Source organism: Helianthus annuus, chromosome 12 (assembly GCF_002127325.2).
Source record: "Helianthus annuus cultivar XRQ/B chromosome 12, HanXRQr2.0-SUNRISE, whole genome shotgun sequence".
NCBI lineage: Eukaryota > Viridiplantae > Streptophyta > Magnoliopsida > Asterales > Asteraceae > Helianthus > Helianthus annuus.
In genome coordinates this window covers 154,053,803-154,068,867 of record NC_035444.2, presented here as the reverse complement: position 1 = coordinate 154,068,867, position 15,065 = coordinate 154,053,803, and the positions used below count along the sequence as shown (strand labels likewise).

At 36.4% G+C, this 15,065-nt stretch overlaps 1 long non-coding RNA gene across 2 annotated transcripts; it reads left to right on the top strand.

Moving 5' to 3' along the window:
• The first annotated feature begins 470 nt into the window (after positions 1 to 470).
• Positions 471 to 10,779, top strand: LOC110897115. Of its 2 annotated transcripts, XR_002568456.2 has the most exons (5): positions 471 to 511; positions 8,477 to 8,578; positions 8,657 to 8,750; positions 9,879 to 9,933; positions 10,480 to 10,779. It is a non-coding gene; the product is annotated as an uncharacterized LOC110897115 (long non-coding RNA). The 2 variants fall into 2 exon arrangements; XR_004873811.1 differs by lacking the exon at positions 471 to 511 and having other exon boundaries at positions 8,398 to 8,578.
• The last annotated feature ends 4,286 nt before the right edge of the window (positions 10,780 to 15,065 follow it).

Sequence of the window (15,065 nt, the reverse complement as noted above, 5' to 3'; positions counted from 1 at the left end):
AAGAAATGGAGGAAATGGGTGAAGCCATGATAATTTTTTAGCGAGAGATGGGGTGGTAGCGGGTAAAAAATGGTATAAAATATGATGAGTTTTTATAAAAAGGGTAGAGTGGTAATAAAATATGAGAGAGATGGGGTGGTAGAGGGTGAAAAGTTATGATTGTGCTTTTGTTAATAAGCTATGATTTTGTCGTTTACGTTGTTGTTTATGCATTTTATTGATGTGACAAAACCCTAATTCGTATTTGCTTTCTTCCTTTGGTTCAGTTTATGTAGCAGGGAATTACAGTGTGCTTTATTTGTGAATCCTTTTAAGAATTCCTATTCAAATCGGTATTTATTAAAAAAAAAAAAAAACTCATATAGATCTTAGTCTAGATGCAAGGGATTTCTTAAGAGGTCGCTAGACTAAACCTTGCTATTATTTGAATCCGAAGGTCAATCATTCCCAGTGAAGGTATGGGGGGAAAAGCTGATCAGTGAAATCACCGACATTCTCTACCGGTTGTGAAGTAAGTCATATAGATGTAGGGATGAGCACGGTACCGAACCGATACCGATCCCGATTTTCCTCAAAAATTGATCCCGATCCCGAATACAAGCGGTATGGTATCGGTATGGTACCGGTATCGGTACCGGTTTTCCGGTATGATACCGAAAAATACCGAATTCTTATATTGATAAATTGCCACCAAAATCATCAACCAGCTCTGTCCACCACTTTGGATACCAAGATTTGCCAAAAAAGTTAGTCATGCTCATCCATGTAAGAAATAACATCAGCCATCATTCACTTCATTGGAAACTTTGTTTATGACAAAAAAACAAGTTCAAAACATTGCACTAAAATAACATCAGCCAAACAAGTTCAAAACATTCACTTCATTAAGAAATAACATCAGCCAAAAAAGTTAAAGTCATATACAAGACATACTAGAGACATCATTCCTTCATCACACAGTAGAGTAGTAGAATGATAAAAAAACAAGTTCAAAACATTGCACTAAAATACTAAATTACCATCCTTCATCAGTCATCATAGTAACTTAGTCATCATAGTAACTTCTGGACCAAAAATGTCAAAACATAGTGATTCCATTCGAGTTTTCTTAAGCCTTGTCATGCACCATCCCTTTCCCTTTTCCATTTTGTTGTTGTATTGCATCTTCAATTTATAAAAAAAAGAAATTTAACAAGGTTAAAACTTAACACCCATTATACATATAAAGAACTAGTAGTCTACTTCTACAATAGTACAATTTACCTAGGGCAATGTCGTCGTCCTTTAATATGTCGTCCACGTCATCCAAAATCGGTTTTTTTGACTTTCTCACCCAATCTTGGGTGCAAATCAAAGCTTCAACTATGTTAGTTGACAAGCGTGTTCTGTAAGCATCTAGTACATGACCACTAGTGCTAAAGGCTGATTCGAATGCAACTGTAGAAATTTGAATTGCCAAAATATCTAACAATTATACAAATTATTAATAAACAACAATAATGTAACAAGTAATGAAAAAAACACAATAAAAGGCAAGTCAATTTACCTCTAGCCATGCGAGATACAACTAGAAATCTAATTGCGTTTTGTTTCCACCACTTAAGTATATCAAATCGGATATCAAAATTCATTCTTGGCTCATCTAAGTACCTCTTTAACTCAGAATCTATACCAACCGATTTGCTTTCTTCTTTACACAAAAACTTCGTGAAGAAGTCATTGCCCTCGTCACTTCCAACGACGTCATCGTTACGTGCTTCTTGGGATGCCGAATTGTAATCAACAGTGTCAATTTTTTCCATGTATGTTTGAAATAGCTCATGTAACCTACTCTTAAGATCAAACAACTTCAACGATACCATCTTTTTAACGTCTTCTTTAGTCACATGGTCATTCTCGGTAATTTCAGAGGTAATCATCTTCGTAAAACAATGCTCAACAAAAGGTAGGATCCAAAATAACAGCAAAATACATGAAGTCGTTAAGTTTGTCAAACTCCCCCCAATACTTGTCGTATTTCCCGCGCATCGACCTAACCATTGTAGCAAAATTTGGATCGCAGTCCCACACCCATAGATGTTTATCCACATCTAGGATTTAAAAAAAAAAAAAATAAGTGAGCCAAGGGCTTTGATGTGGCTGATACAATTTCTGTTTTCATCTTGAACTTTTCTAGATATTTAACCAACTTTTAGCAAGCACCAAAGTCTGAATGTTCAGGTAGCCTTTCTAAATCATGAATATAACTATTATCTTCAAGTTCATAAGAGAAAAACGCCTCCCTCAAATCCACTGCCATTTTCAACATTTCATAGGTGGAATTCCACCTAGTAGGCATATCTCCACACAAAAACTTAGTTGATTCAACATTTGATTCTTGCATGCACTTTTTGAACTTGGTTATTCTTTGTGATGAGTGCCGAATATATCTAATTGCTTTTCGCAAACAATCAACATGATACCTGTTTTCTGATAAACCATCTTTGACAATTAAGTTTAGTATGTGTGCCATACCACCTGATATGAAAATGCTTCCCCTCAGCATACAAATTAGGCAACTTTCTCAACAGATAATCAATCGCCTTGTCATTACTAGACGCGTTGTCTACCGTCATGGTCATAACATTTTTAATACCCCAACCATGAATACAGTGCAATAACTCTTGACCAATATCCTCCCCCTTATGACTATGAATGGGTCTAAAATTAATAATGCGTTTATGCATTACCCAATCATCATCAATGAAATGTGCCGTTACAACCATATAGTTAACCCGTTAACATGAGGATGTCCAAGTGTCGGTAGTTAAGTGAACTGTGTTGGTGGGTTTACTTAGATATGCTAACAGTTTATTCTTTTCCTCGATATAGTACTTTCCAATATCTCTAGACAATTTATGTCGTGATGGCAAATTGAATCTTCCATTCAAAGCATTGGTGTACTCAATAAAAACCGGATTTTCCACAAGCTTAAACGGTAATTCGGCGACAATAATCAAATCTAGTAATGCTTTCTTGATTCTAGCCTCATCATGTTTCCAAATGCTCACACTACCTTCCCCGCTAGCTTCTTTTTCAAACACTAAAGTACTTTGACTACCAAGTACCTCGGGATTTTTTTGACAAGATAAAGCGTGTGTTTTGATATCAGACGTACCGTTTCTTTTTGGATCGGCTTTAATGTCATTTTTGCAATACTTGCAATTTCCGTACTTCCGACTCACTCCGTCAGGTTCTTCTAGATAAACGACATCAAAATGAACCCACCACTTTTGACTCCTTTTTTAGTTTTCTTTTGGGGGGTTTTTTTCTTTGTTGGTTGTTTTCTCTTACGACTTGATTCCACTTTGTCATTACATGTTTCCTTAACCGATTCCGAATCATCATCAAGTTCGAAATGGTCATGAGGGGTATCATCAACAAGCGTTTCATCTTCTTCCTACCCATGTATAATCCACACAAAAAGGTAAAGATGAATAATATTCTACGTGCAATCTATAGGTATCGGTGTATTTAGTAACCATGAAAATAATTATTAATAGACATTTCATCCAAATTATTTATGTCCATTAAATGTTAAACTTGATGAATGTAATCAAGTTTTGGTTACTACATTTCTTTTATTGTCGTTCATTTTGAATTTGTTTGGTTTTTTATCCCACATCGATAACTTGAGCAGAAATTGTATTGACTCTCTATTGAAAGAAAATACAAATCAGTAATAAATAGTGGGTTGTTTTTTAGAGCTCTTACTTAACCAAGTTACAGTAGAAATCCCATGTAAAAAAATTCAGTTCAAGTAACTTACTTGACTAGAAGGTGGTCCATTCAAAGATGCCATTTGGATTCTTGCTATTAGACTCAGCCGAAGAAAAACACAATCATAAGGTATGTAAACACAATCGAAAGACATTAAGATATACACCTGTCATTTAACAGCCAGTATGACCAAGAACTAGCACAAAGTACCAAATCTAAGTTCTCTTTCAAGTGAGTAATTCTACATATTAACTCTTGTTCACTGTATAATTCAATTTTAGAAGCACAAAGTACCAAATCTAAGTTCTCTTACTAGATATGGTATCGATTTAACTGAGATAAGAGTACCTTGATGGAGCGATGGAGCAAGCAACTTCAGAATCTGAACTTCTGAAGTGATGGAGCGCAGCAGCAAGCAAAGCACCACCTTAATTTTCTTTTTTACAAAACTTCAGATGGATCGATAGAGGGAAACAGCAAGCAACTGGTTAAGGCTCTTCGATAGTTCGACCTAGGGTAAGAGGAATTGGGATCGGTCATGTTATGTTTTTGAGGATTAGGAATTTTATTTGGTAGGCAAGGGATGTGAGAATAATTAGAGTTCACCACCCTACATGAATTATGGGTGCCTGGATGAGCATGAATAATTACAGTTCACCACCCTACATGAATTATGGGTGGGAATTTAGCTGGTGGGAAATCGGTATTAAGTCGGTATTACCGAAAAATACCGATACCAATCCCGATACCGAAATAATGGTAAAACATGATCCCGATCCCGAATACAAGCGGTATGGTATTGGTATGGGACGGTACCGGTATGGTATCGGTACGGGATCGGTATCTGGTACCACATGCTCATCCCTATATGGATGTTTATTTTTCCTTCTACTTGACCTAATCTGCAATTGTTTTTCACATTAAAGTTTAGGATTTGATGTAATATGGCTGGGAAATCTATTATATACCATGATGTTGAATTAGGGAAAAATTAAATGTTAGGGTTTATGAATACAAGATGGGGTATTGTAACACCTCGAAATTTTGTGTCCAATAATGCATTGACACGTGCCATAAGTTTACACGTGGCATTAAATAATAAATAAAGGACTAAAGTTGACAAACCTTGAAAGTATGTAAATTCGAGGGTTGAAAATGTCAACGAGGGATAAATGTACTGTATAGTAACCCTAAATGACACCCGTACCTTCAAACGAATAAATCATGGATTGTACGGAACGAAATGCGGAAGAAAGTGAGAGATTACAAACTACAGGGGTTAAATGTGTCAACGTGTTTAATTTATACCTCTGAGTGACCATTTGACGAACCCGAGACTTTGTAACAGTAAATTATGCTCACTAGAATATACGATATAAATTTGGCGAAGTTCCGTTTTAAAACGAGAAAGTTATGATCAAATTCGTATGCGAGGGGTAAAAAGCATCAACAATAAAAGTTAAGACTTTTCGGATAGTAAATAAACTAACCGGGGACTTAACGGCACGGGTAAATATCACGAGGCCCTTATTCGTAAATAATCGAGGGCCAAATCACAAAGTTACCCCTTCGAAACCGAAAGGACAGGTTAATGATTACAAAAGATATGAAAATCTTGAAATACAGGCCTCAGGCGGCCCGCGTTAGAGAAACAAGGAAGTTCAGGCGGGCCGCGAGCCATATGAAGATCCGTTTACTGACATTAGGATTCAGGCGGCCCGCGTGAGCCTAGCCTGAATCTTAATGCGTGCCGCGTGAAGTCCCCAGATGCAGAAAACTTGGACAGATTCACTGTTTGAGCTTGTAAACGATCATTGATGCATTAATTGAAGCATGGGCACCCTCTACATGTCCCCTAGCACTTAGGGACACCTTCTGATCATCCATGAGCAATTATAGGTTGAGTTGTAATGATCTTGTGCCCAAAATTTCACTATAAAAGGCAATGTAGTGCACCATTGTTCATCACACCTTCAAACAACTCATCTGCTCATTTCTGGAGCTCTAAAGCATTCTTCTAACTTCTCTAGTCGTGCACCAAGCTTCTGTAAGTTTGCCTAACCCTTTGTGGCTTAGTTTTTGCATAGTTTAGCTTAAAAGTCAATCCGTCGTAATTAATGATTGACTTTACGATAAATCACAAATGGTCCAGTGGTTTGTCGAATCAAAGGTAGTTATATGTTGGTAATCATGTGGGCTTTAGACCCCTAAAAGGGCACCCTCTGATTCCCACTCTAACTAGTCCGAATGTCGAGTCAAACGTGCTTAGAAAAAGTCAACAGAAATGCTATTTTGCGATTCTATGCATAATCAGTAATGTAGATAGTGTGTAATCTGTTTTAACACTCATAAAACATGATAATAAGTATATTAACTATTCTAAGCTTGTTTGATCCGACCATTTGATGTTTAGACCCGGTTTGGAACCGAAAGTCGCAAAACTTTGACTTTTGCTTTGACTTCAGTTCTGACCTGTTAAAGTATGATTTAGATATGCCTTAGGACTCTCTTAGGACCAGGTTACATGAAGGTATAACCCTCTGTGACTGGTTCGTTGTTTGTCCGAGTCTTTTATACATTTCCGTTAAATGCTTAAAAGTTAACCGTAACGCCCTTTTTAATTTAAAACGAGAATTTCGGACATGTGAAAGGACCATAACCTTAGTTACTGATTTCTAAACATGTTCCAAAAATTTCACGACAATCCGAGGTCCAGAATAGGAGTTATGCTAAATAGCGCAAATTACGGAAACTTTAATAATTAAATAGCGCAATTAGCATAACGCCTATCTAAACCCAGATTTCGACACTAAACCTTTTACACACTGATGTAAAATAATATTTTGGAATTTTTAAAGATTTTTAATTATTTTTAACCTGCTCATAACCTGCGGTTATGGCATCGGTTCGGTAAATACCGAATATACCCTTTTTCGGACATAACTTGAGTTCTACGAGGTCTTTTGACCCGATTCCAGTTGCTACTGATTTTAAATAATAAATAGAGTATTTTGAACCTTATAAACTGTTCGGAAAACTCAGATTTCCTGTAGAACTCAGAAACCTCTTGTATAATCTTTAAAAAGACCGAAATACCCCTACGGGGCATAATATGAACTTAAACTCGTTACGGGCATTATGGAAGGTATCCTACCGATACCACAACCTCTTTAAAGCATATTGACTTAGGAAACCAGTGTAGGACTCTTACGGTCATCCGTTACGCCTTTTGCGCGCACGGTTTGGCTTATGTAACTAGTTCACATAAACTAGCCGAAACGGGTCAAACCATATTGTTTTGACCCCAAAATCCAGAGTGTGGTTATTATACCCATATGAAACAAGTATTCAAATTTGTTGGGTCCAAATCACATTCCATTCCCGGTTTTCGCCTTTCACGCGATTAAACCGTAACTATCCGTTGAAACTGACCGGTCTAAGCTACGGCTAAATTAAAGACCCGTTAGGATTCTAATAGGTTATTTTAAACCTTCGTTCCAGAATAGGAGACCAGTAAAAGCTATTTGCAATTTATTCGATTAAGGATTTGTACTTGCAAAGGTAAAGACTTGTAACTTATTTTTCCGTTATACGGGCTTGGGTTACGGTATATAAAATACCGCTTGATCGGGCATCAAATCTTCCATCGTTTGGTGGTTAATTGAATAATTTGATCGGCTCGTTTAAACAGTTTTGTTTACTTAAAAGCCTTTGGGGGGTTAATGACCATGTCCCGGATATCCTTGGCAGCATTTTACGAAATGGCCACGACCTTGACATTCGGGTGTAGGCGTACACCCGGCATTATGTCCATAATTATAAAGGTATAGCCGTTGGTTACCCGTCACGGTTATATGCTATGTGGTGTGTCTATTGATCTTTAACCCGGTACGTCCGGGCTACTGAACGCATAAGGAACATGTAATCCGTTCACAAGATTATAAATTTAAATAATTCTCCCAAGTTATAAAAGAATTTGTGCCTTGTGCATTCAAATCAATTTTATTAAACATTTTACAAAAGTGTCGGTTGAATGTATTTACCAGTGTAAACTGACATATTTTCCCAAAAAGACTAAATGCAGGTACTAAGCGTAATTGGCTTGATATTTCTCCTTAGCATCAATAAAGAGTCTCGCAAGCTTAAGATGCCTACGTCTGTTGAACAATTACTTTTATCTTATTATTGATCCCCTGTGGATTTTATTTCAACAAGGGTGATACTTTGATATTACATTCAATGTTGAAATATATTTATCTTTATGCTTCCGTTGTGCATTCATATAATTGTGTGGTTTGACTATATTGTTGCCAACTACGTCACGGTAATCCCACACCGGGCCCACCGGTGAGACACGTGGAAATCGGGGTGTGACAGGTACTGTGACTTGTAAGTCATACTGTTTCATATGATGGTAAATAAATTTATAAATATAAAACTGATAATACTTACTTTAGATGTTAATAACAGTATAATTTTGATCGAACTATGATGTATATTATGAAATGGGTGTGTACGGATATCAAACCAATGTGTTATATTCCAAAAAAAAAAAGATTTTTTTAATCCCGAATGTTTGTTTGTACGAATACAAAATGGGGAATCTTAGTTATGGATGAAAACAAAGAAAATGGAATATTAACCAACAGAAGGAATACATTAAGGTTTAATAGTTGATATGATTTCAAACCCGTATGCTAAGTATGTGATATTTAAGTTGCAAGTTAGCATTTTTGTTGATGCTTGGCCTAAACAAGGAGGATGAAGAAGACAATATGTGATTAAAGGTCCTCTAAGTGAGTTAAGTGAACCTCAACAAGTAAGTACCACTGAAACGAATCCTCAAGTTACCCTAAAAAATATACTTTCTGACCAGAAACGAATTATTTTTTTTCAGGTTCAAGCACATAGGGAAACCAGCAGCGGTATTTCGTCAAGAACATGTATTCACAATCGCTGAAATCCTCAACAAATACACTCAAGACAATACGGTATATCTCAACCTTTTATTCAATTGTTATTTATATCCATATTATTAACAATAAAATACATACTTTAAAGTGTAATTTATATGACCACCAGCTATTGTGGCAACATTGTTTGACAAATTATATTAGTTACACATGACTTGATATAGCTTTGTACTATGTAACCGTATCAATTGCTTTTCAAAATACTTGAACCTAGGTCATATGAGCCATATCAACAGAAACTATATGTCTCAAGTGATATTTGTTTCTGTTGGTAAATAGACTTCTGTTAATAATGTTCATTGATGACATTGGGAAACGCACGGATCCTTCATAGAAAGTCGACAAATGTTAACTTTATTTGCTTTTAAACGGTGTGCATGTGTTCTCTTAATTCCACTTTTATATCTGGAACTGATAATTGTGTTAAGACACTTGGATGTATGTGGTAAACATTTGTGCGGGCTATAAAGGAGATGAACACGAGACAGAGAATCGGAATTGCCCAAAACTTTGTTTTAAGGTCAAGGACGTGGTGAATATAAATGAAGTTTTTCTGGGTGTTTGGATGTATGTTCTTTTCCTGATTTGTGATTAGTGATTTTCTGGTTATACTTGCTTTTGAATTGTGATTGCTCACTTATTTAAGATAATCAGTTCTATACAAAAGTATAGATAAAAGGTACCTATCTATATTAACCTGTAAAAAGAAATCTAAGTTGAAACTTTTACTGCAATTTCACATTATTTTTTTGTTTATTTATCTATTTTTTTGGTTATTATGTTAGGTTAAGGCAGTTTGCTCTGCTGATTGGTTACAATTTGGCATTAATATGGGTTTGTTATGGGTATAATGTATGTTTGCCAACTAGTTTAGAAGTATACTCAAGTGTTTACAAAGTAAAAAAAATAAACATGAAGACAACATAATAAAGTGTTGGCGGGTCAACTTAAACTGTCCTTGCCCGTTTTGACACTGATAAAATTTGAGCGTTTCGGCTCGGGTCCGTTCTGACCTATTCTCGCTGGCCCATTTTTGCACCTCAAAAGGAGTTTCTAATACATACAGCACTTTCAAATTACTTTGCATGAACATTATTCTTTGTTAAATTCAAGTAGTGCTGATTTTTTTTTTTTTGTTATCTACAGCTATGCCCCTTGCCTTACTAACATCAAAGACATGGCCTTTGGTTGTGGACATCAGGTATTGTTATTTTTCCATATTTTTACTTCAAACAAATTTCAATTTTGTCGCATTTGGTAGTCAAGAACAAATGGCCATAATGGTTTCTATGACTTTGTTGGTATTCCAAGGCCGTTTACCGACCTTGATGCTGCAACTCTTACGATTCCGAAATTCGACAAGAGCTATCGAACTCGAAGGAATCTTGCAAATTGTGCAGTTGTTAGGTGTGTTATATTATCATAAAGTCATACATATAGAATGTTAAATACAATGAATAGTGCTTTAAAAAAGAAGTTTTTATTCAAGAGTCACCTCCCAACCCCGCCCATTCTGGAGCCTCGAAACAAAATAAGCTTAAAGATTATCAACCCTTTTTAAGTTGATAAGCCTACTGTTCAAAAATGATAAAAAAAATTAGAACATTAGGGCTAATCAAGTTGCAGTAGGCCTTTAGTAATAAGTTGGAGTAGGCCATTAGTAATTACATTTCATGATGTATTTTGAATATAATATTCCCATATAAATACAAAATTTAATAACTTTGAACATTACGTGTTTATATAGGTGGGAAGCTTTAAATTGTGTTGCCTTATTATAGTGGAGAGCGTGATGAATGAAGAAGCTGAGAAGTAAGTCTTTTAAAAGCTGCCGACAATGAAGAATAGGTAGGTTGAACCCAAAAAAGGCCCTCGTCCATCTTTTGCACAACTTGTCTACATATCACTCTACATGTTAGTATGCTAAGTTGTGATAAATTTTAAATAGCACAACATTTTGTATAGCTTCGTTTTGTACACCTTTCATATATAAGTTAGGCGATGCAGCTATGAAACGTCGGTGTAACAAATACTCGGTTTTATTTAGTACGGCTATGAATGGATCCCCGCCGCATCGCGCGGGTGATAAATCCTAGTTTTAGTTTAATTGTGTTCAAGATGTAAATGAGTTAAATGGGTCAAAACATGTTGGCATGTTGTACTAAATGGGTTAAAACAGTTTGTAAAGGGGTTAGCTCATCTTATAAAATACATTTTTTTTCTTCAAAACTAGACATGTTTAATTAAACAGTTTAAAAATGTCAACCCGAACATAATCCATTTAATTAAACGGGTGAAACATGTAAACCCGATCACACCTTATTTATTAAACGGGTTATAAATAACAACCCAAAACATCGTTAATTTCATGTCTTGTTTCAGATCGTGTCAGAAATTATCTGTTATAATATTAGTAGTTAAACTTTTGTTGAAAGTACTTTTTGCAAACAAAACAGGAGGTGTATGACAAGGATACATTAAGTTTGGATGACAAGATGGGGAGTGCTGTATTCGACATCGAACCATTCGTTGAAGCTGTTAAGATAATGCATTTAGGGAATCTACCAAACTGCACGATCATAACCAGCGTGAAACCGACAAGGACCAGCTGTTTGGCAGAAGAAAGCCACATAACATGGACCGACAGGAAAGTGGTCCAAGACATGGTTCTTAGGTTACAAAACGTCGAGTGTGGAGAGGTTGAGATTCGACTTTCGTGGATCGACATTCCAGCCTCCAGAGGCCTCTAGATGATCTAAGTCGTTTCGCATGTTTGTTTTGTAAATCTTATCAAACCCTGCTAGTTTGCATTATATATAATCGTAATTAGAAATGCATGACAAGTTGCATATTGTAAAGCAATCAACTTTATATAAAAACTTGTCAACCAAGTCACTTACACTGATGGACGTCTAAGTTGTGAGATGGGAAAGTGAAGATGGAACATGGAACTTGGATGAGAAGACGGAAGCGAAGGGTCAAATGCGTTTTACAGATACTACATGTTGTGGGTCTAAATAGGCTACTTTTGGAGGTAACCATACGGCGGTTACCTATGACAATCCAGGAAAGGTACATTATTTATATTATATTTTTATTTATTTGTAACTTGTGTTTGTGATTATATAGTAACTAATAAATCTAATGTGTATTTTCCCAGGCTAATGCATTCGTGACATCAACTCAAAACAAATTTATGTCTAGCATTAAATTTCTTTTTTATTGTGAGTTTTTTCTGTGTTTATCTTTTGAAATTCTTTATATTGTTTCATTGTTATATTGTCATGAAAAAACTTAATTTTTTATTTAATATTTTTTTTTGAAAAAAAAAAACATGCAACAAATTAATTGCTGACCAGGTCAATACCTGGTCACGTTTTCCTTGATCATCGCTGTTTAAAACTACATCAGAAGTTAAATTATAAAACCGCCTTCTAGAAGGTTTCTTGTTGATCCTAGGATATTTCTCTAAACTGCTGCTTAAAGAAAATAACTGATGTAAACTGCCTTCTTTGGTCAAAAGTTAACCAAAAAAACCTCTCCTTCTAGAAGGTTTTTCCTAATTATAACGGCTAGGATTTAATCTCGTATTTGCATAATGTTCCCATTGACTTTATTGGGAACATAAGAATATATAATTCCAGGTGGCAAGAGACTCCAACCTTTTGTTTAGCTTGTCACACTTCCTTTTCTAAGACTGAAGGGAGTGGGGCGTCCTTTAGAGGGGGCGTCTTGCGACACGTGGCGCCACGTCAGATCAGAGGATTTTGAGCAAAAAAGGTGGCGTGGTGTTTGGGGCGGCTTGGGGCGTCTTGGAGGGGGGGAGTTCTTGGAATTTTGTGCCAAAAGTTGATTTGTGTGTATAACAACCCTCGGTAAAACCGACATCCTCATAATAGTTCTGACACCCTAATATATCTTAAAATACCCTAATATGTCTTTATATGTACCCCGTATGTGAAAACCGATCCCAAAATAAAATATAACATATAAAATAAATTAAAAACAATAATTATTAAGCTGAGGCCGGCCGCGTAAGGCCTCACCTCAACTTAACGCGGGCCGTGTAAGGATGTAATTGGACTCCGCTGAAATCATAAGTTCATGCGGGCCGCGTATAAGATAGCCTAAGTTCATGCGGGCCGCGAGTGTCTCAAATGGTGGCGCAGCCCGGTGATGACACGTGTCATCATCGTGGCGGACCTACACGCTGACCCAGCCAAGCTACGCAGTTGACCGGAGTCAACGCGGGCCGCGTAAGCCCTGCCCATATCCCACGCGGGCCGCGAGAAAGTCCGAATTCAGCCCTATAAATAGCACGCATCAAGTCTTCAGTCCGTCGTTCAAAATCTTTCTTTCTTTCTTAATTTTCTGTAGTGGCGTTACTATACCCGGGCATTATACCCCCTAAAATAGCGAGGTTCTGCTACGATGTAAGTATTATAACCCCTGGAGACGTATTAGATACGTTGCCCGATTGATCTAGGGTTCCGTAACGGCTGTCGTGGTTCTGCCCGACGTAGTCGTTGGAATGCCGTCTCGGGGAGGGTATTACTAATGTTAAAATGGGTTATTATACTAACACACGTGCATTTGTGTAAATTATAGATATTCACCAGGAAACCCTAAAGAATAACCTAAAACAGCAATGTGAGTAATCTCCTTTTTGTAAACTGTTTTTACAAAACCTTAAATACCTTTCCATGGAATGACAGTTATTGAGTATTTGTAAAAATACAATTATCGTGGGTATGTTGGGGTTTTGTATACAAAATTGGTTACAACCTGGTTAAGGAGTAACATTTCCACAAGTCGGATGTCGACAGTACCAACGGGTGATAATTGATATAACTTGGAAACAAATGTAATTGCGGGATCGCCCTCAATACTGTTCACTGTGAATTTTATTTAAACCTGATTAAACTGGGATTCACTCACCAGTATTTCCCAATGACAAAATGTTTTTAAAACGCGTTTCAGGTAACAAAATGTGAAAGCCAAATAGAAGCCAGCTGGACAGCACTGGAGGCTTGGAAAAGTGGCAATAAAGTTACCTAAGAATAAAATGGATGTTTTTATTAAATAAATAGGATTTATTCCTATGAAACGTGTGTATTGAAAACTTGGGTTTTTACCCATATGTTTAATGTTATAAAACATGGTGGTTTACTCTGATTAAATATTTCCTAACTACGGTCCTGATGAAAATTTCCGCTGCCAAATTGGATAAATAAATGTGATACCACCGAAATTGGCTCACGGCCGCCCGTTCCCGGGAACTAGGGACCGGGGGTTGTGACAGTGTGAGAGGAGTGGCGACGAGAAGAGGACGGGCAAAGGGGGGACGCCCTTGGGGACGCCCTTGGGGACGCCTATGGGGGGCGGTGTTTGAGGCGGCTTGGGGCGGCGTCGGAGGGGGAGACGCCCCACTCCGGTTAGTCTAAGATAACAACAATTTAAAAAAATAATGTGGACATAAGAAATAAAATATATAACACTGCCGTAATTCAGATTTACCTGCTCACTGATTTCACGTAGAATTTCTGAAGCGGTTAGACTTGACTCTCCATTACATTTTATTATCTCAACACTTTTTGCAGGTTTCTACAAAATCAATGTGCCTTATAAAATATCACTTATACAGATTTTTACAAAATAAACATGAATTTTGAATTGTTTACTTACATGTGATTCGAGGTGTTCCTTCTCGTCTCGTCGACTTCTGGATCATGCTTTTCAACTCGGTAATTCGCCTCCGTCTTAAATAGAAAAGATAAAAAAAACATTATAAAGTAGAAATGGTAGGTAAATGTGTAGAACTGAAAAAAGTTTAGATTTAAAATATGTTTACTTACAGGTAATTCAAGGTGTTGCTGCTCTTTCTCTTTGGTTTTGGGATCAAATTTTTCAACTCGGTAAGTCGCCTCCATCTTAAAATACAAAAGATAAAATTAATGTAAGGTATAAGGTTTAAATGGTAGTAGGTAAATGTGTAGAACTGACTTACGTTTGGCTGCATTTCTTTTTTGATAATAAGCTTCATTCGGAGAGCATTTTTGAGAGAAAGAATGGTTTATTTTTTAAGGTATCTGAATTTTTATATAGATGTTTTTAGGGACAGATTTAAAATAACTTCCTACCCATGATCTACAAAATAACTTCTACCCATGTTTTTTTGTGTTTTTTGGAAGTTCTAAAACCAATTTAAGGTGAAAAGTGTCCAATTCGAGAATGTTATATAATCTTTAGAATCTGCAGTTTTTGTAAAATAACTGATCATTTAAGGTGAAAACTGTCCAATTCGAGATAGATGATTTCTTTGTTCCTTTTAAT